Source organism: Eptatretus burgeri, chromosome 6 (genome assembly GCF_056783735.1).
Source record: "Eptatretus burgeri isolate ZD-2024b chromosome 6, Ebu_testis_v1, whole genome shotgun sequence".
Lineage (NCBI taxonomy): Eukaryota > Metazoa > Chordata > Myxini > Myxiniformes > Myxinidae > Eptatretus > Eptatretus burgeri.
Window position 1 is genome coordinate 59,353,522 of NC_140966.1, and position 19,555 is coordinate 59,373,076.

Consider the following 19,555-nt stretch of genomic DNA (forward strand, 5'->3'; position numbering starts at 1 on the left):
AATGGCCCACAAAAGCACTTTGGCCTCAATGGCCCACAAAAATGCTTCGGCCCATATGGCCTACCCACAAGCAGCATCAGGAAACAAGCCCTGCATTGGACAGCAGGTGACACAGCAATGGTGGCATGGTGATATCGATGGTAAACAAATGCAGTTCGGAGGTGTTCTTGAGGATGCAAATGGGTGTGATGACCTCGGACCAGGCGAGATGGAGTGTACCCTTAACCTTCCTTGCCTGACTTGTTTTGGTAAAGTTCTCCCCTTTTTTTCTTTCTCTCTTTTTTATCTTTTACAGACAGGATGGTGTGTTGCTAACTCAACTGTTCCCTTCGTGGATGTGTGCTCATGACATACTGGTGGCCTCTCTGGCACTTGAAGCGGGTGACCTAGCCTGGCTCTTGCCAACAATTTCTCCCATCAACACTACTCGTACTAGGTGTCATGCATGAATGGTGCGGAGGAGAGTCCATCGAACCTAACCATTTACTTTTAGTTCTTGACAATGCAACAAACCCTGCTATGGCGACAATGATCCTAATGACCCATTTTTTCCGACCTGGCACACTGTTCCATTCTATTAAACCTGGGCAAGGCCCTTCCTTGTCTTTTTCCATTGAGTGGTGCCAGGCATAACTCGCTGGCTGGGGAGTGTGACTACTACTGGGCCTCTTTGCCTGCTTCCAATCGGGGGTGGAGGACACCCAGCGACCTCGGGGTTCACCTGAGCGTGCTTCTGACACTCCTAACTAAGGGTTGGCTCTCTCTAGCACCTACACTGTGCTGTCATAGCAACCATACTGTGCTCTCATAACACTGAACCTTACGGTGCTCTCCTGGCACCTCTGACAGCTTTCACCTGCCAGGAACCCCCCAAAGCCCTGCTGCCGTTTCCCGACTCACCAACTTCCCATACCATGTCACACTACCAACCAGTATCCCCATACCTTGGCCTGCACCTACCCCTCGCAGTCCGGCTGCACAATGGAACAGCAGCCAGAATCCATGTTGAATCCTCTTAGTCCCCCTAACCTACACTAACCTGGTTCAGAGACTCCTACTGACAGGGTACGTTGTTCGCACGGCCACCCACTCTCCTCATCTGCACAATCACGCCATTCATCCAAACACTTTAGTCATTCATTCCACAGTGCCGCACACCCAGTCCACAACACCATCCAACACCTTTCACTTTTATGTGAAAACAACAACACACCAGTCCCTCGGATCCCACTTGGTCATCAAATTTAACTGGTACACTTTGTCATCAAACCCCAATTAATTTGTCTCTACGTCCGTCGTCCATTGGCATCCTCCATACTGCCCTCATCGTTTCTTTCCAACAATTTAACCGAGACATCAAAATCTCTTCACCATCCTCATGGAACCTCTACATGGTTCCAACCAGGCACTTCAATCCTCCCTCAAACAAGTCACTCTTTGTCATCCACTTGTTTCAGGTGTGTTTAACGCTCTGCCTGTAATGTCTCCATCACTTTTTTTCAATTACTGTATCTCCCAAATCCACCCGTGCCACTCTTATGCCTTCTGTCATCTCTCAATCTTGCCATCACTTTCGGTACAATTTCCAATCAAAATTTCTTCTCACATCCCCATTTGGCCTGCTTCTTTGGCTCATTAGAAGGGGAGTGAGGGAACGAATCCCTCATTACCCATTACATGACCCCGCCGCCTTTCCGCCACGGCTCAAAGGGGTCACGCCTCAATGGGGGCTGTGATCTACCCCCTCCTTTTCTCCAGGGTTCACAGAAGTCAGACAAACCCCAATCGGTGGAATGGCCTCCCCCTCTTCTCCACAACTCTCTCAAGATAGATAAACCCCACTCAGCTAGCCAAACCACTCGTGTGCTCAGAAAGGTCTGAAGACCAATTGGCACACGCCAGTGCTGCCTGCCACTCATCTGCGCTCGACCCCAAAGTTCCTGTGAGGCTGATAGAGAAATTAAAATCCAATTTCTAAATTGGATTTCTAAAATCCAATCTACAACTGCTCCTGGATGCAGCACCTCCAACTCTGTAAGAACCCATGCGGAGCTGTCCATTATGGTTTCCATCCCCTGGCTCAAGTTCTGTCCTGGTGGCATCTCTATTTCCCCTTGCACCTCAAACCTATTTCCCATGTCACTACTCATTCCACGCTCAGGACTCCCACACACAGCAGGCTGCACATATTCCAAGGTTATGTGTTGACATTCCACACCTTCAACCATGCCTGTGTACTGACCAACTGCCTCACACTCCAGGGCTACATTCTCGACCGCCAGGTGAGTACTCACACAGTCTTTGGCCTCGGCAACACATACCGATGCTGTAGTCTGGACTGTGGGCTCAAAACATTCACCCACAGGCACTCCACACACACATTCAGGGGTCACGCATACGTGCACCCCATCGGACAGAGTCTCTTCGTTAACACAAAATTCAATATCTACCCTAAGCTCATCGTCCGCACCATGTATGCATGTACCCACGTACCTGCTTCATTCCAGAGTCACCTCTGTCCGGTCGCTTCTCTCCAGCAGGTTGCTCATCATTGATTCGCCACACTCCTCTGGGGCTGTCAGCTCCACATGCTGGACCTGCTCAAAATGTATCTCACTCGTCAACAACCCCGCATGCTCCCTTAATGTCTCAATCACCAGGGTTTGCTCTCAGTGTGGTGTCATCCGACGAGTGATGTCAATCAAGTTCCGCACCACCAACATTACTCCCTGTGGTGATGTCACACATCCCATATTATGGTGCTGTTCTACTTCCTGGCTCCGTTTTCTTTTCCATTTGAGTATTTCTTCCTCTCGGAGCCTTTTGAGTTGTTCGTTATCTTTCCGGAGTTTTTCCATCTCCGTGGACTCCAACTTTGCTCTCTCCTTGAGTTGGACAATTTCAAATTCATACTGTTTTTATTTTCAACCCCACCGTCTCTCATGTTCTTAATTCTCCATTCTCATCGTTTCTTTCAATTGGCTGATTTCTTTTTCGCGTTTCATTCATCGTTCTTTCACTATCTCCGCGTACTTCAACCTTGCTTTCTCTTTTAGTTGTTCTTGTCCCTCTTTTTGTTTCCTCTTCCACTGTCTCTCATGCTCTTCAGTCTCCAATCTCATAGTTTCCTTCAATTGGCCGATCTCCTTTTCCTGTTTCATTCGTCGTTCTTTCACGATCTCGGCGTACTTCAACCTTGCTTTCTCCTTTAGTCGTTCTTGTCCTTCTTTTTGTTTCATTCCTTGTTCTTTTTGTTTCTCATCCCACTGTCTCTCTTGTTCTTCCTTCTCCAATCTCATCGCTTCCCTCAATTGGTTGATCTCCCTTTCCTGCTTCATTCCTTGTTCTTTTTGTTTCTTATCCCACTGTCTCTATTGTTCTTCATTCTCCAATCTCGTTGTTTCCTTCAATTGGTTAATCTCCTTTTCCTGTTTCATTCGTTGTTCTTTCACTATCTCCTCGTACTCCAACCTTCCTTTGGCTTCTAACTCTTCAATCTTCACAGTGTGGTTCCTTAACGTTTCATTCTCCATTTTCTTTCTTTCCTCCCTTAACATCCTCAGCTCTTTTTGCAATTCCGTGTCTTTGTCTTGATGTTTCCGTAACTCAGAAGCTTTTTTTTTCTATTTCCTTTCTCACCTCCACACACTCCAACCTTGCTTTGGCTTCTAACTCTTCGATCTGCACAGTGTGGTTCCTTACCGTTTCATTCTCCATTCTCTTTCTTTCCTCTCTTAACATCTTCAGCTCTTTTTACAATTCCGTCTCTGAGTCTTGATGTTTCCGTAACTCAGAAGCTTTTTTTTCCAATTCCTCTCTCATCTCCTCACCTCTTTTGCATTCTTGCTTTCTCCATTCGTCCATTCTCTTACCGTGTCCCTTGCTAATTTTAGTTCACTTGCCAGTTCATTTCCCCTGGACTTTAATTCCCGAAGCTGTTTGGACTTTTCCAACAATTCTTCCTTCCTGTTCTCCAGATTTTTCTCTCCTCTTTTTATCTCCTGTTCCAGGCTCTCCCTTATCTGATTGCCTGATCTTACCTCTTCCTTCAGTAGTTCCAATTCCCGTTTTTCCTTTTCCAGCTTTGTTTTCCATTCTTCTTCTAAGTTCTCCCTATCCCGGGAGTTACTAATTTTCTCCTTCTCTATTCTTTTGTTCAGTTTTCTCTTCTCTTGTTCCAACTTATGGGTACTCCCCTCTATTTTCCTCATTTCTCCCTATAGTTCTTTGAACTGTCTTGACTTTTCCAACAATTCTTCCTTCTTTTGCTCCAGAGATTTCTCTCCTCTTCTTATCTTCTGTTCTTGGCTTTCTCTTATCTGATTGCCTGATCTTACCTCTTCCTTCAGTAGTTTCAATTCCAAATCGTGTTCACCTTTTTCCTTTTCTAGCTTTTTTTTCCATTCTTCCTCCAAGTTCTTCCTATCCCGGGAGATACTAATTTGCTCCTCCTCTTTTCTTTTATTCTGTTCGCTCGCCTTTTGTAGCAAAAACGCACGTAACCATTCTACTTTCGTCGTTTCTCCATGTAGTCCTTTGACTGTGTTGGCTAAGTCCTCTTCCAGCTCCTGAATTTGTTCCTGCGCATCGGCCAATCGTTGTGCTTCCGTGTGCACATAATCCTAATGAACCCCATCTCCGCGCCACCGTATCTCGTCCAATTTAATGGCAATCAAATGCAATTCCTCCATATATTTATCACCACACTTCCGCTGCCCCAAGGCATGCGACACTCGTTCATGAAGCTCATGAATGTGTGCGTTGGCATCCTCATTCGTCTGCCCTGGTGTATACCGTGTCCACATGGCCTGAACCGGTGGGCGGGAGCGTTTCCTTCGCGCATTGCGGCTCGTTGCGCTATAATTAGCCCTCTCTCGCTTCGTCTCACGCCACCATTTTGCGACTACATTTTCTTTATAATTTGCAAATGTTTCCTCCGATTCGCTCAAGAATAAAATCAAATCGAATTTGGACCGTTTTTTTTTTTTAACTCGATGGTCGGGGTGCGAAATGCACCGCAGGTCCAAATATCCCACTCCTGACGACAGTTGTTGCGGATCCGGGGTGGCGGGAATCTGACCCGGTCCTAGGTGCCAGCCCCGCCACCGCCGTCTCCGGGAGTCTATAATGCCGGCGGCTCAGCACAGGCCTCGGGTCACGCGTCTTCAATCGCGATACCAATGTAATCCTGTACCTTACCAGTTGGGGAGATGGAACCCCTAGTTACAGACTGGCTTTGTCAGTGACCGAGCGGAATCTACCAGCCTGTAACCATTTTTGGTCTTATATGCCAATCGAATGGATCGTTCCTCGATGCAACACGCATTAATCCATAGCGGCAACTGCATAAGAATTAACCAGATTTATTGGGGAACATCAGGGATCACAACACAAGCAATAAACACTACAATGGTTATACTAACTATCACTAACCCGTTCTTATCTAGGGGACCACGGCTAAAGGTTTTGAGGGGATTCTACGAAATATTCCTTATACAACACGTTCAAACAAACAGCATGCATGCAGGACAAGACAGAGTACTTGGTGATGGCTCATGGACGAGAGGACCGTGTCCAAAAGCACGAATATCGCTCGTAACAAGCGGTGGTGTCCACGGATTCAAACTCCCGCTCGAACGTGCTGCGCGGTAAGATGGCGGCGCGGTATTCTTACTCCTTTATTCACCGCGTGCGCGGTCTCCGTGCACTCTGACCTCGTGTAGGGTCGAAGATTAGCTTCAGCTGATCTCTCTCACGGTCCAGCACACAAATCCCAGCCTGGCCTGTTCTCCATACAAGGCCCAAGTCGAGGTCCGAGTTCCACAGGCGGATCGGCAAACGTGATGCGCCGTTGCTATTGGTGAGTAAGGACCGTCCGAAGGTCCGGCGTCTCCTCTCCGGCCTTCCCGCCTCGAAGCCCGACTCCCACTTCATCCTCTCAGTGCCTCTCTCAGTCGAATCACCAATGTGCAGGTCGGGTTAGCGTCTCTCCCGGCAGATCCAACATGGTGCCTCCTTCGTTCGCTCGCCTCAAAGCGACTCCGAGCACGCCTCGAGAACCCAGCCGTTCCTCACACACAGCACTCCTTTGTTTGCTTGCTTCGAGACACGAGCACTCCTCTCAACCGTCTGCAGTCTTCAAAACCGCCAAAAACTGACTTGATGCTTCCCTTCTTTCCTTTCGTTCGGCTCTCTTTTCCAACTGAGAACTCCTTTTTCTCTCGTTTCCTTTTTACCAACCCCCTCTCCAGACGACTCAGTGACCAAAGGCCCCGCCCCTTCGTGTCACTTCCTGTCCAGGCCACACCCCTTCCTCTCTTACAGGAGAGGAAAAAGCATCATCTCTCGTTCCACCACCGTATGAAGAGAAAAACAGTCTTCTTCACCTCCCGACACACACCTATCGTCCCTTATACCAAACAACCTATCTAAACAGGCATTTAATGGGGGATCTGAGCTAATCCTATTCTTAGTAATCCCATTAAGGGCCATTTCCATAACAATATATATACACACACATACATACATGCATACATACATATTTTAAACCAATTTCAGTGGTTGCTTGGAGACAGGGCAGCATGTAAAAAAGGTGTTTAAATAACCGTTTGAATATTTCAACAACAGTTTGATTCAGCGGTAACTGAGGTATACGCTCTGGTTGGTGAACAAGTTATATTTAAGGTAAGATGTGCATGGTTGAATGTATTACCAATTTATGGAATGTGTGATGAGAGATGTAACCATGGGATAATACTGTCGTGTCCAAACCGGTTAACACTGACTTGGATGGTCAGCCAAACGATTTTCCTTGGAGGCGAATAGCCGAGTTTCCTGTAGGTTAATGGAGGGACGAGGACCCTCGCGAGTGGGACGGGAGGCAGTAAAGCTTGTACCAGACGCGTTCACCAGGACGGAGGACAAGGGTTTATACTTGAACTCACATTGAATAGACAGACCCAAGCCATTCAACTCATTTTCATGAAATAATGGGTTTAATGAACATAAATCAAGTGAGTATTCATAGGAGGAATAAATCAAAGGGTAATAATGAAAATAAATCAAAGCATGAGGTAATGAAACGAGAGGTAATTTACAGCCTAAAGTCGAAGCGCTGCCACACACAGTTATAAAAACGGACAAGGGGAAAGATAAAACAAAAGAAAAATCCCTCTCTTTATTCTGGCACTTAGCTTTGTCCAGAGATGGTCTTTTAGAGCTTGACAATTGAACCGCGTCGTCCTGCGTGGGACACTGCACCCGAAATGACACTGAGCCTCTCTCTGGGTGGGAAGCACACGAGAGGTAATTCGTGTGGATGGTCCCTTCGTCAAGGGCTCAGAAACTGCTGTAGAGTCTCTCCTCACATTTGTGATTGCCAACCCCACTGCTTTCTTTCACCAGGTCAGCTCACAATGACGGCCCACCTTCCTTCTCGAACACACAACGGGATCACGTCAAGTTATTGCTGAGACGTGCAATTCTTCTCTCCCCTCTCCCTCTCATAAACATACAACTTCGCAACTCAGCCGAACAGCAACGACTAGCGTCTTACTCGAACACTGGGGCAAATTCACACAGCATGAACACGAGAATCAGGCAGCCTTCTTCGGCGTGTTGAGGAGAAGCAACCATAATGCCCTTCTCTTCCAACCGCCATCTACTCACTGATCTTGTCCCCTTCTTCTCACTTCCACTGACCAATCATAAGCCTTGGGGCGTGGCCCTCTGGTTGTTGTTGGTAAAGCGTCGTTCCTTTTTGTAGCCATCATTGTAAATGCAAAAACGTAGGAAAAGGTCACAGGGGGCAATCACACACTTGGAGTAATTGGCCTTCATCCCTGTCTAATTAACACAGCATTGCCCCCCACCCCCACTAACTGCAGGAATTAGCCTTCATCTCTGTCTAATTAACATAGCATCGCCTGTCTCCCCCCCCCTCCACCGTGCAGTGACACATTATAACTTAAGCTGCCAGTTTTCCCTACTTAAATTACATTGAAATGTCTCCTGCTCATCCACGGACCGTACTACTCTACACAGTCCTACCTTTGCAACGAAATTCCTCCATCTACCTCATAAAAAAAGCAATATATTAAACCCTCGAGCAAGTAAAGTTTGATTTGTGATGTTGCATTGATGGGGTGACTGACTGCCTGGACGCAATTAATGTCATGGATCACTTGATGTTGGTCATCTGCTGATGTGGATCTGTGACTGAGGTTGTGAATCCGCTGTTTGGAGATTCTGGGCTGAAAGGATTGAAACCTCAAGGAAGAACGGTGCCCAGCTGATGATCTGAGCAGTCAGGAAATCAGTCAATTGCTTATCGGTTAAAGTTATAACTTCAAATAAAATAGCTTTTGTAAGTACTTACCAGGATGTAATATTGTTACGGGGCTGGGTATCGGCGACGAGCACGACCGCCAGATGGAACGGTAGAGTTGGCTCCACCGATCACCCAGAATGTATAGGTCGTCACCCCGGATAACTCCGGAGCCGACGGGTCCTGTATCAGACCGAAGTTCGCCAATAGGTCGACCCCGTGGGGTAGGGTCGATTGCCAATTTAAATTTACCTAAATACCCACGTCGTCCAACTACCGGAGAAATTCACCCTCAACGATGCTCGTATGGAACGAGACGCTAGCGTACTCGAACCGTGTGCGACCCGAATGGATGATCACCGAGCTTTCGTCGGTCCAAATGTCCCTTTACAGCGGCAACAGCTTGGCTAATTTTCCAACACGCACCGTGTTAAACCAATAAAAGAAACACAAAAACGACCTGATACATTTAACACTTGGGTTTATTTATAATAGGTGGGGAAGGAGGAGAGTACATAAGAAGCAGAGTTATCACGACTAACAGAAATTAAATGCAAATAATGTACAAGGCACTTAACCGTTGCGACTTAAAGACGGGCCCACACACAGACACACACACATAGAAACGGACCCCAATTGTCTTTATTGAAGGCTTCCAGCTCAAGGACAGGTGAGCTCGAGACCAGAACCTGTGCTTGGACCTGTCCAGCTCGTGTGGTCTTCGACGATCTGGCTCTTTGGGACTCGAACCCGCAGCAACGATTCCACTCCAAGCACCAGGGACGGAGCAAAGGCGTCAGACACCAGGTGGACGAGACGAGAGATGACCGAGCACTGATAAGCCGACCAGACCAGACGAGTCAATCTCCGGCATCTCGAACCCGATCGCTGCCAAGCCGACCAGACCAGACGAGTCGTTCTCTGGCACCTTGAACCCGATCGCTGCCAAGCCAACCAGACCAGACGAGTCGATCTCCGGCACCTCGAACCAAATTGCCCAACGCTGATGCTCACGCTCTTTCCAAGGCCCTGGCGTTTCTTATACGGCACTTCTCCTGTGGGATGGGGTGTCGTGGGAAGGATCACCGTCTGAGACGTCTCGCCTCTCATTGGTCGAGAGGCTGTGAGAAAGTTCACCTCTGAGATGTCTCACGCCTCCCATTGGTCGGGGTTCATGGGAACGTCGGTGTCTGAGACGTCTCACGCCTCCCATTAGTCGGGGGGGAACATTTCATCTCTCAGGGGCGGAGTCGGAGCTCTGGTGGCTGAGGAAACTCCGCCCACATACGTGGTCTAACGCACGTAGGCAATGGCGTTGTTGTGCGAAAGTGAGGTGAAGGTGTGTTGTTGCTGTTATCAGGGTGTAAAAATCCTAACTATTAAAATAACGCACAGCACACGTACATTTAATTCCTATTATAGTCCAGCGGCTAGGACAAAAAATATGGCAGTATATTTCACTTTGTGGAGAAATTATGAAACTTTGCAAACAGATTGGGGACCCCAGTCAGAACATTTTTCGATTAGGACCCAACTCTGAAACGCCACCTGGTGGCCGCCATCTTGAGTTTCAATATGGCCGCCTAAGATATGGCTGCCGAAACTGAATCGGATAGGAATGCAATTTCATTGGCTAACCCCCAATTTTCAGCCTCGAGGAATCCAGTGAAATCAGACAATGCATATCTGGTGTCCGCCATCTTGGATTCCAAGATGGCTGCCATGTTCAACATATTTTCTTATAACCCTTAATCCAAATTACATAGGACTGCAACTTCAGAGGCCAACGTCATTTTTCAGAGCACTGTCCGTCACAGGCACATAGGGATGTGCACTGGAGATTTGCTTTGTAGCATTTGCAGTTTCCTTTACAAATTTTCTTGCACTTGCAGCTCAGGAACTCGTAGCATGCCTTAGATGCCTCGGGTAGTACGGTCCATATCACTGTCCATATCTCACCATCCTTCTCCCAACCCCAATCAGCTGGAGGGGGGACAACTGGGTTGGAGACTAACGACTGACTCCAGATGTGACCTGCTTGAAATGTAGCTCTCCTTGTGTGTTCCAAGAGAGCCGATGCTGTTGGAGGTATATTCTCAATCTCCCTTGACCTCTTCGTGAACAGGTAGTGCCGTGCAGCATCCACGCCCTGAAGTTCACATGTATGGTCGTACAGCAACACAACAAATCGTTCCAGGATGTCCATGACAGTACTCAGCACCTCATCTGGCTGTGAACACAATGTCCCAAATGCTTCTGTAGCATCTGGATATGCCTGCCATGCAGACTTTTTCCACGGTTTGCGAAGGACACCGAATCGCAGCCAGTAAATGCATGGAAAAATGACAGAGCCTTGGACTTCTCTGGTCCTATGTTAGCGACGATTTGGTGTACTGTGATGTGCCTGTAATTCTTACCAGTTCCAAAGGCAACCCAAAGTTCCTTGAGGCCAATGTTCAAGAAGTGAGCAATTGCAATCACCACTATATCAGTGTGCACAGTGCGGATCATCACTTTTGTATGTCCATGCCGAACCATGTCAATGACGTGAACAAAGATCCTCGAGTCTGCTTCCTCGTGTGAGCAAGGGGCAAGAGCTGCATTGATGGCGTCTTTGGAAGAGCACACAACTTTGTCATCCACAGTGCTGTAGATGAGCTTGTCACCTGCCATTTGGTAGTTCACACATTTCTGGGCCAGCAACAGGAATATTTCATGTTTGTTGGCGCTGTTTCGGAGAAAGCTTGGCCAGTTACCTGGAATTCATGTTGAGGAAGTCACTCGGCTTCTTGTACCACAGCCCCTTTTCTCTCTCGTTGCGTTTTTCAAGCTGTCCGACCGATAGACATCCCAAACAATATCAATGCGACTAGCATTCCCCAGTTCCCTAACCACATATGGGATAAAGATATCTTGGGCGTAATCTTCGAAGGTGGCACAGGTACCAGGCTGTAGAAAGTGGACAACAGCAGGGCCATCAAGAACTTTAGCATCAACCAGCAAGGCCGTACCATCATCGGTCATCACACCATTGAGACAGTCCAGAAGCTGATGCTTGTCACCTTGTCTCATCTGACCTCCACTTGCGAGTGACGGTGGACTACACTGGTTTTCGTGCCTGAAGAATGCATCGATATCCCCTTCTCTCTTTTGACTAGCAATGTACAACCTTGAGAACAGAGCCTTGTCATTCTTCAGCTCAGTCAACTTTCCTGCTGCCTTTGTTTTTTGCACACCAGGCTTGCTGAACACAGCCAGATTGTTGCGGGAAATGGTGTCTCCAATTGACTTCGATTTGGACTTGAAACGCTTTTCCACAAATTCATCATAGTTTGACTTTCCTAGCGCATTGACGTTCCTCATGGCTTTCACAACTTTTTTTCTGGCATGATGACTTTGGAATTGAGATTCAGCAAGACCATACTGTCTTCCATGAAAGGGTTGCCCATTTCTTCAATTGTGACACCCAATGATCGTACATCTTCCACAAATTTCTGCTGGACACTTTTCGTCTGTTCATGGTGGCGAGCAGGTGTCATGGATGCCCCGTCGTCGTCGAAACCATCCTCAAACTCTTCAACTAGTCTTGCTATTTCAGGTCCAGCAACCATCCATCTCCTAAGCGCTCCAGGGTTTTCTGTGAGACCAACAGCTCTGCCGTCCCCCTTAACGACTGCATTGACCTGCTCGTATGCTTGGTCCAACGAAATAGCCGAGAACGGTCGACCTGTCTTGTTTTGAAGTGAATCCTCCATGCTTGAACTCACGATGGACATCCGGGCACTTCTCCTGCAAATTGGACATGTCTCGCACATGAACTGGTAGCCAGCGGGCATAGTTTGTATGGTCTAATGCGAAGAACCACGGTACTAAATCTACTTGTGATGCAATGTACATGTCAAATCAGCCACTCGCAAGGCCTTATGAATTGGAAGATTGTCAGTTCAAAATCTAACACCGTCTGCCAAAAATGAAACTGTGGGTACTTATCGGACCTCCCAGCACACCACTCAGTGAACTCGATTGGGTCAGGTTCACCATCATGATGGTCTGCGCTTTCCGCATGTTTAAAATCTGATTAGGCCTTTTGCTGTAACTGATACAAAGCTGCGGCGGTTACCTGATGTGCCCTGTGTGTTTTGGTCACATGAGATGCTCGAAGGAATCCTTCACAGGTGCCTGAACTCGCAATGTCAGCCTGTGCCAAAGCCTCTGTCCACCCGCTTCCATCAAGAATATCGCCAATGGTCCTCCACGCAGCCATTTCTGTATGCAGCCCCCCTAGTACAATTACGTACTTATCCTCACCATACAAGTCGGGAAACCGCCATTGGAGCTGTTTCCCCATGGCGTATAGCGGTTGATCCATTGTGAGGACTGGCGTCTGACCAGGGTTGAGGAAATATGTTGTGGCAGCATTGTTGTTCATAATGTGCGAGATCATTGCCACGGTGTTGGACTTTTCTCGGAAGAGAGGGAGCAACGAAATGTTTGTCTAAGGATTCGGAGGTTCCTCTTGATTGGAAGTGTGGTGGGCTGCCCAGGATGGATAATCGGTCGCACCAAGCGTTTCCTTTTGGCAAAGCTCCATCTGTTGTTCCAACCACTTGTACTCTAATTTACGGTCCTTCTTCAGAAATTAATCTGTCGGTGACATGACAGGCCCATAAGAGATCGGAACATGAGCATCCCTTGGGATAGGTTGTGCAGCAGGTACACTTGTGTACTCCCCTGGGAGTTGCTGAACGTATTTCGCCTGGCTTGATTCGTCATCAAACATGGAGGTGCCGAGGCGAGATAGACCAGAATTAGTCGCATCTGGATGCTGACAGAGGGAATGAGCAGTCCCGTGAAAGGAGTCTTTTGCCAAAATTGAGTTTGGGTTATGGTCTAAGTTATCAGCTTGTCCTGTAGTGAAAACGCCCTTCTGAAGCTGTGGTGGACAGACCACACCATCCTCTTCATACTGTTTGCAGAGACGATTTGCTACACCAGACGATAACCTCAGCAAACGATCATAGGAAATGCAGAGCCCCAAACCATAGAACCGATCCACAAGTTCACGCTTCCTTGTCTCTGAATGCATCTTTAAACCAACATAAATTGGGAGAGGTGTTTCCTGTGATCTGTTGTGTCGGACAGCAGAACGCTGATGTCTGGCATGTTTCACACTGTTAAAGACAAGCAGCTGGGCAATTGTTAATCCAGCATTACGCTGGAGCGTTGTCTGTTCTTTTTGGTCCCTTATGTTTGGTCCCTCAAGCAGCATGCTCACGAAGGCTAGCAGCACGTTTGGTACAGATCTCACCTGTTTGTCGCGGTTTAATTTCCCATTGCAGACGTAAGAGTTTTCGAAAATATGCTTTCGAACGATTGTTGCCGCTTTTGCCAAGCACATGATATTTGAATCAATGTCACAAGCTCTAACTACCGCGTCTCCAATATCACGGTCAACTACAAATAGGATTTCGCGGCCATGCTTCGTGGCCGTCAGATTTGGACAGTTCTGCAAGAGTCTTTCCTTTAAGCGTGTTCTGTTTACTTGAACCTCAGGATCCATCCCAAGATCAACCAGACGTTGGTTGTATGTCTCAGCCAGGTCGGCTAATCGGAAGACGGGAGCAGTGTCTTGCGAATTACTGGCTTCTTCTATGTGAGCTAGAAGTTCTGCCAGTGCTATACTATGAAATGAGGAAGTGGGCGATTCATCACAGGATTTTTGTGCAGCCCTCACATCATGAAACAGTTTTGTCATACAGGCTTTGTGATACTTGACTTCTAGAGCCACGAGATCCCCACCAGCAAGTTTTCTGAGCAAACACGAGTCCCTAAGTTGAATCGCATATTGTCTTACAGTATTGTCAATTGCGAAGGTTGACGCAGAATGGAGTTCATCTTCACTACTGTCACAGAACAGACACATGTCCTTTTTGCCTGCGGTATGCTTATCTGCACTCATTCTCCTAGTTTTTGTGGGAGATGCTGCAGGTTCATCGTCACAGGCTACCTTACACTTTTTCCATCTATCTAACTTCAGTTCACAATATTCATTTTTACAAAGTTTATGCCAGCAAGCCTGATGTGCATGTACTGCTTGCTCAATGCCAGTCCCATCATCTAGATTAGTAAAATCAATTGTCAATGGGTTGTAGTCAGCATCCTTAGCGTTATTTAGGTCTTGGGCAAGTGTCCAGTATTCCATTCCTTTCGTAAGCCGCTTTCCCCTGTCAGGTACAACAAGGGAGTCCAGGGTTTTCCTTTGGCAAAGGACACAGATGCTCCAGTTGAAGTCAGGTGTTCCTCCTGCCTTTGATGATCTGTCTGTTGATGCTGAAAGAACGATCTTGAATGACCTGGACATGGTTTATGGTTTTCCACCTGAAAAGAAAACATGCGTTAATACAATAATGATAACGAACTTTGATGTCTGCTGTATTAACCTAAACTAATGCAAACAGATGGCAGCACTGAAATAATATGGTGTGCCAAGTAAAATCATATGGGGTGCAAAGTAAAATAATATGGGGTGCTAAGTAAAATCATATGGGGTGCTAAGTAAAATCATATGGGGTGCTAACTGATCACCTGTTCACCCAAATTATCATCGATGCTTCATCTTCCACACGGGTTGCAAAAATAACTTTTCTATCTAATCTTGTTCCGAACTTATTTATGCAGAATCATGTCATTTGATACATGGCAGCCATTTTGGAATTCAAGATGGCAGATCCCAGATAAGCATGATAGTGAGTTCACTCGATTCCTTGACCTTAAAATGGGGCTTAGCCACTGATAATAGCATTTCTTATCAAATTTGGTTTAAGAGTTGTTGGAATATATGTCTAACTGGCGGCCATCTTGGAATCCAAGATGGCTGACATTAGATATGCATGATATTGATATCACTGAATTCAGTGACCCTGAAAATGGGGGGGGGGCAGGGGGGTAGCCACTGCAATCGTATTTCTATCTGCTTTAGTTTTGAAGTTATAGGCAAATATATATCAAATGTGGCGGCCATATTGAAACTCAAGATGGCGGCCACCAGGGGGCATTTCAGAGTTGGGTCCTAATCGAAAAATGTTCCTACTGGGGTCCTCCACCTATCTGCAAAGTTTCATAATTTCTCCACAAAGTGAAATATTTTTCGACTTAGCTGCTGGACTATTAGACAAGGGAAAAGGGAGCTATCTATCCACATTTACTTATCAATATAACTGAGCGATAGGACTTGTATGTTGAGTGCAGTAAACTTCCAAATTCGTAACAATATATCCGTGTGTGTGTGTGTGTGTGTGTGTGTGTGTGTGTGTGTGTGTGTGTGTGTCATTGGTTGTTATCTCCATATGTGGGGTTTAGAAGGGGGAATGGAGTCTTCCCAGGACTCCAGCTCCGTTTTGGGAAGGGATCATCAATCATGGACCAGGTTGTAAAGTTTTCTTTTTCTGAGTTTTGTTCTGAGGGCTTTTGAGGATCATCACTGAGCCCCAGATCAGGTCAGGTATGGGAGCATGCACCGGAGCAGCACATCACTGTGTCCACTTTCTGCCGGCACTCCAGGGGCCTCCCTCTAGCCATTCCCCAGGCAGATGCCTGGCCCATCCCCATCTCCTTAAGATGCCGATCAACCTGCTGCAACTACGAGGCATGTGGTCAGCTTGTTGGCATCCTCCACTCATGAGGCTCCTTCGCAGAGAAAATCTGGTGAGCAGGATCAGCATCAGGAAAATGAGCCACATGGCCACACTGCCGCAGCTGATGCTCACGGCTAAACAGGTAACAAATCTTATCTGAGTCTCTCTCAGCAGCCACTCATTGGACGCAAAGTCTGACCAGCGATAGCGAAGGATTCTCCAAAGAGACCTGGTAGCGAAGGAGTTAAGTCTCCATCTCAGATCACTGGTCAGAGTCCAAGTCTCACAAGTGTAGAGCAAGACTGGAAGCACCATGGACCGGAAGACTCGGACTTTCGTCCTCCTGCATAAGTACCGATAGCACCATACCCCATGGTCCAGTGAGTTATTGACTCCCCTGGCCCGACCCAGATATCAATTGACCTCTGGCTCAAAGCCAGCGGAGACATGAATATCACTGCCAAGGTAAATTTATCTCTCCGTGACCTCAACATCCTCAACACAAACAGATATAGACAAGATTGCAGCATCCAAGATGTCATTAAAATCCTGGATCTTAGTTTTGACCCAGGAAACCCATAATCCCAGTGGCTCCAATTCCTCATTCAGCGCCTCGAGGGCCCCCCAAAAGGATATCCAGAGTCTTCCCAAAGATGACTGCATTATCTGCGAAACCAAGGTCAGAGATCTTGACACTCCCAAACGATTGACCACAGCTTGATCTCTCTGACATCCTTCCCAGACTCCAGTTCCAAACAGAGTACAGAAATGCATTCAACAACACGACTACAGCATTTCCACCAGCCTTGAGAAGTTCACCATGGATGCCACAGATCCCAGGAGCTTCACCACATTTCAACTGGTTCACCGCAGCCCATGTTTCCACAAACGAAGGTGATTCACAGTTGATGGTCAGCAATAGGGATAGTACCACTCCTGACATCCAACTCAACAGCTGGTGGGTCAGCCTGATACAGCTGCTCAAAGTAACCGGCCAAGCGGGCCTTCACTTCGGACTCCTCTATCAAGAACCCACCACTCTCCACTCTAACTGCAGTACACCGAGAGTTGGGCTTGGAGGAATGCAATGCATGAATTCTCCTGTAAGCAAGAGGAGAATCACTTGGCCACAGGTGATGCTCTACCCCCTCACAGATTCCTCGCACATAGGCCTCCTTGTCCACCCTCAGCGCACATCCAGTTTTACGCCTCAACTCCCTGAACAGTTCAACTCTGTCATTAAGCCTGGCCCTGCGACTGGTCAATGGTATCCAGTGTCCTTTGAGAGACTTCACCCAACAGTGAGTTCCAAGACATCCACCGGCAACATCAAGGATGGTTGTCTTGAAGGCACTCCACAACTCTTCAGGATTCCCCAAAGCACCCAGACCCCACAAATCTCCACTCAACCTGTTCGCAAGCTCCTCAGCTACCCTTTCATCCTTAAGCTTGCCAACATCCAGCCTAGGCTGGGATGGTACCATTCTCCCAATTTAAGCTGCAACTTAAGAGTTGCTACAACAAGCCTGTGGTTGGTATTGAGGAACTGAGTACTCTGGTAGATCCTGCAGTGCTGACTCATCCTCCAGCACCTACCAATGAGCAATCTCTTTTGCTACATCACCAGTGTTGGATTACCAAGTCCATTGATGAGCCTGTGGGTGCTGAAACCATGAACCAGCCGCCCTAAGTCCACGACTTCTTGCAAAGTCAAGGAACTTAGTGAAATTCTGGTTCATAGTTCTAGATCCATGAGGACCAACACATGTCTCATAACCATCCTGATTAGTGCCAGTCGATGCACCAAAATCCCCCAAGACTAGAAGTGTATCTCGCCTGGGGCACTGATCAACCGCAGACTCGAGCGCGGCATAGAATGCTTCCTTCACGGTGAGATCACTCATTTCAGTCGGAGAATACACAAAGACCAGGGAAACGACACCCAAGGAGTGACGAATCCTCAGTCTCATGATATGCTCGTTGACCGGTGTTACTTCACTTATCATGGAATTTCACTTATTGGACACAGCTACAGCAACTCCTTTGGTATGGTAACCATCAGAGCGACCAGACCAATAGTAGGTTTAACCACCTGCATGAACGAGCCCCACACAGCTTCAAACTGTAATTTGTTTGAAGTAATATTCCCTGGGATGGTTTTTAAGATCTCTGTAAGGCTCTTCATTTCAATCCCGTTGCTCCAATTATCACTGGTACAATTTTAGTGCTCTTCAGCTTCCAGGATATTTTGGCTTCATTTTTGAGATCTTGGTAATTGGTCATTTTCTTGATTTATGCATTGCTTTGGTGAAAACATCTGGATACTGGTGCCTCAATATTAGCAATACAATACTTTATTTTTTTACTGACATCCTTTATCCGGTTGCAATGCGTTATTTTCGATGCTCACACTCGATGGGATTATCAGGTCGTATGTGAACATTACAACCTTGTTTTTAATGATAGCTTTTGGTTCATGCTTCCATGAGTTTTCTGAAACTGCGATAGTGAATTTTTTTCCAGATGAGCCACTGGATTACTGTTCATACTTTGTTGTGCCTTTGTGTGTACAGCTTTTCTGGTACGAGTTTTTTTACATCCTGAAAGGATGTGACTCATGCTTTCTGTTTCTGCCTTGTCCGATTGACTCTGAACGGCTCAGTCCATTAAAGAAAACAAAAACATTGGTATGGTGACCCTGGTTGAGCATTTCTTTTGATTTGTTTTCCATCCAAGTTGAGCTGACCTCTTATTAGTCGTTTCAATGAACATTTGTTTGTCTCTCCCTAATTTGTTGTCGGCGAATATATCATTAATATTTCATTTTATATTATAATTTTGTCTTTTTTGCAATTGTTGTAGCTGTATTCTTTGCTGTTTCAGTTTCATCTGTGATACCTTCACACCTTTTTTTTGGAAATCCTTTGCAAGGTGGGTTGGGGATACCTTCTCTGGCTTGCTGTCTTCATCAGGTCAGGTCAGGTATGGGAGCATGTGCCAGAACAGCGCGTCGCTGCGTCCACTTTCCGCCGGTACTCCAGGGGCCTCCGTCTGGCCATCCCCCAGGCAGATGGCAAGCCCATCCCATTTCCTTGAGATGATGGTCAACCTGCTGCAACCACGAGGCACGTGGTCGGCCCACTGGCCTCCTCCACTCATGAGACTCCCTCGCTGAGAGAATCTGGTGAGCAGGATCAGCGTCAGAAAAACGAGCCACATGTCCATACAGCTGCAACTGACGCTCACGGACTATGCAGGTAACAAATCTCATCCGAGTCTCTCTGAGAAACCGCTCGTTGGACACAAAATCCGACCAGCGATAGTCCGACCGACTGTTCAACCACAGACTCGAGTGTGGCGTAGAATGCATCCTTCACGGTGAGATCACTCGCCTCAGTCGGAGCATAAACAGAGACCAGGGAAATGACACCAAAGGAGTGATGAATATTTAATCTCATAATACGCTCGTTGACCGGTGTTACCTCAATTATCATTGGGGTCAGCTTATTGGACACAGCTACAGCAACTCCTTGGGTATGGTAACCATCAGAGCGACCAGACCAATAGTAGGTGTAACCACCCACCATTATCTTGC

General features: G+C 47.1%; 1 protein-coding gene and 1 pseudogene across 6 annotated transcripts in view; one reads left to right on the forward strand and one right to left on the reverse strand.

Annotated features, from left to right (window-relative positions):
- The window catches only part of LOC147024883 (uncharacterized), a 90,743-nt gene that overhangs the window by 33,943 nt on the left and 37,245 nt on the right, over window positions 1–19,555 (forward strand). The gene's annotated exons all lie outside the window — the stretch shown is intronic.
- Window positions 1,664–4,741, reverse strand: LOC147024884 (uncharacterized; annotated as a pseudogene).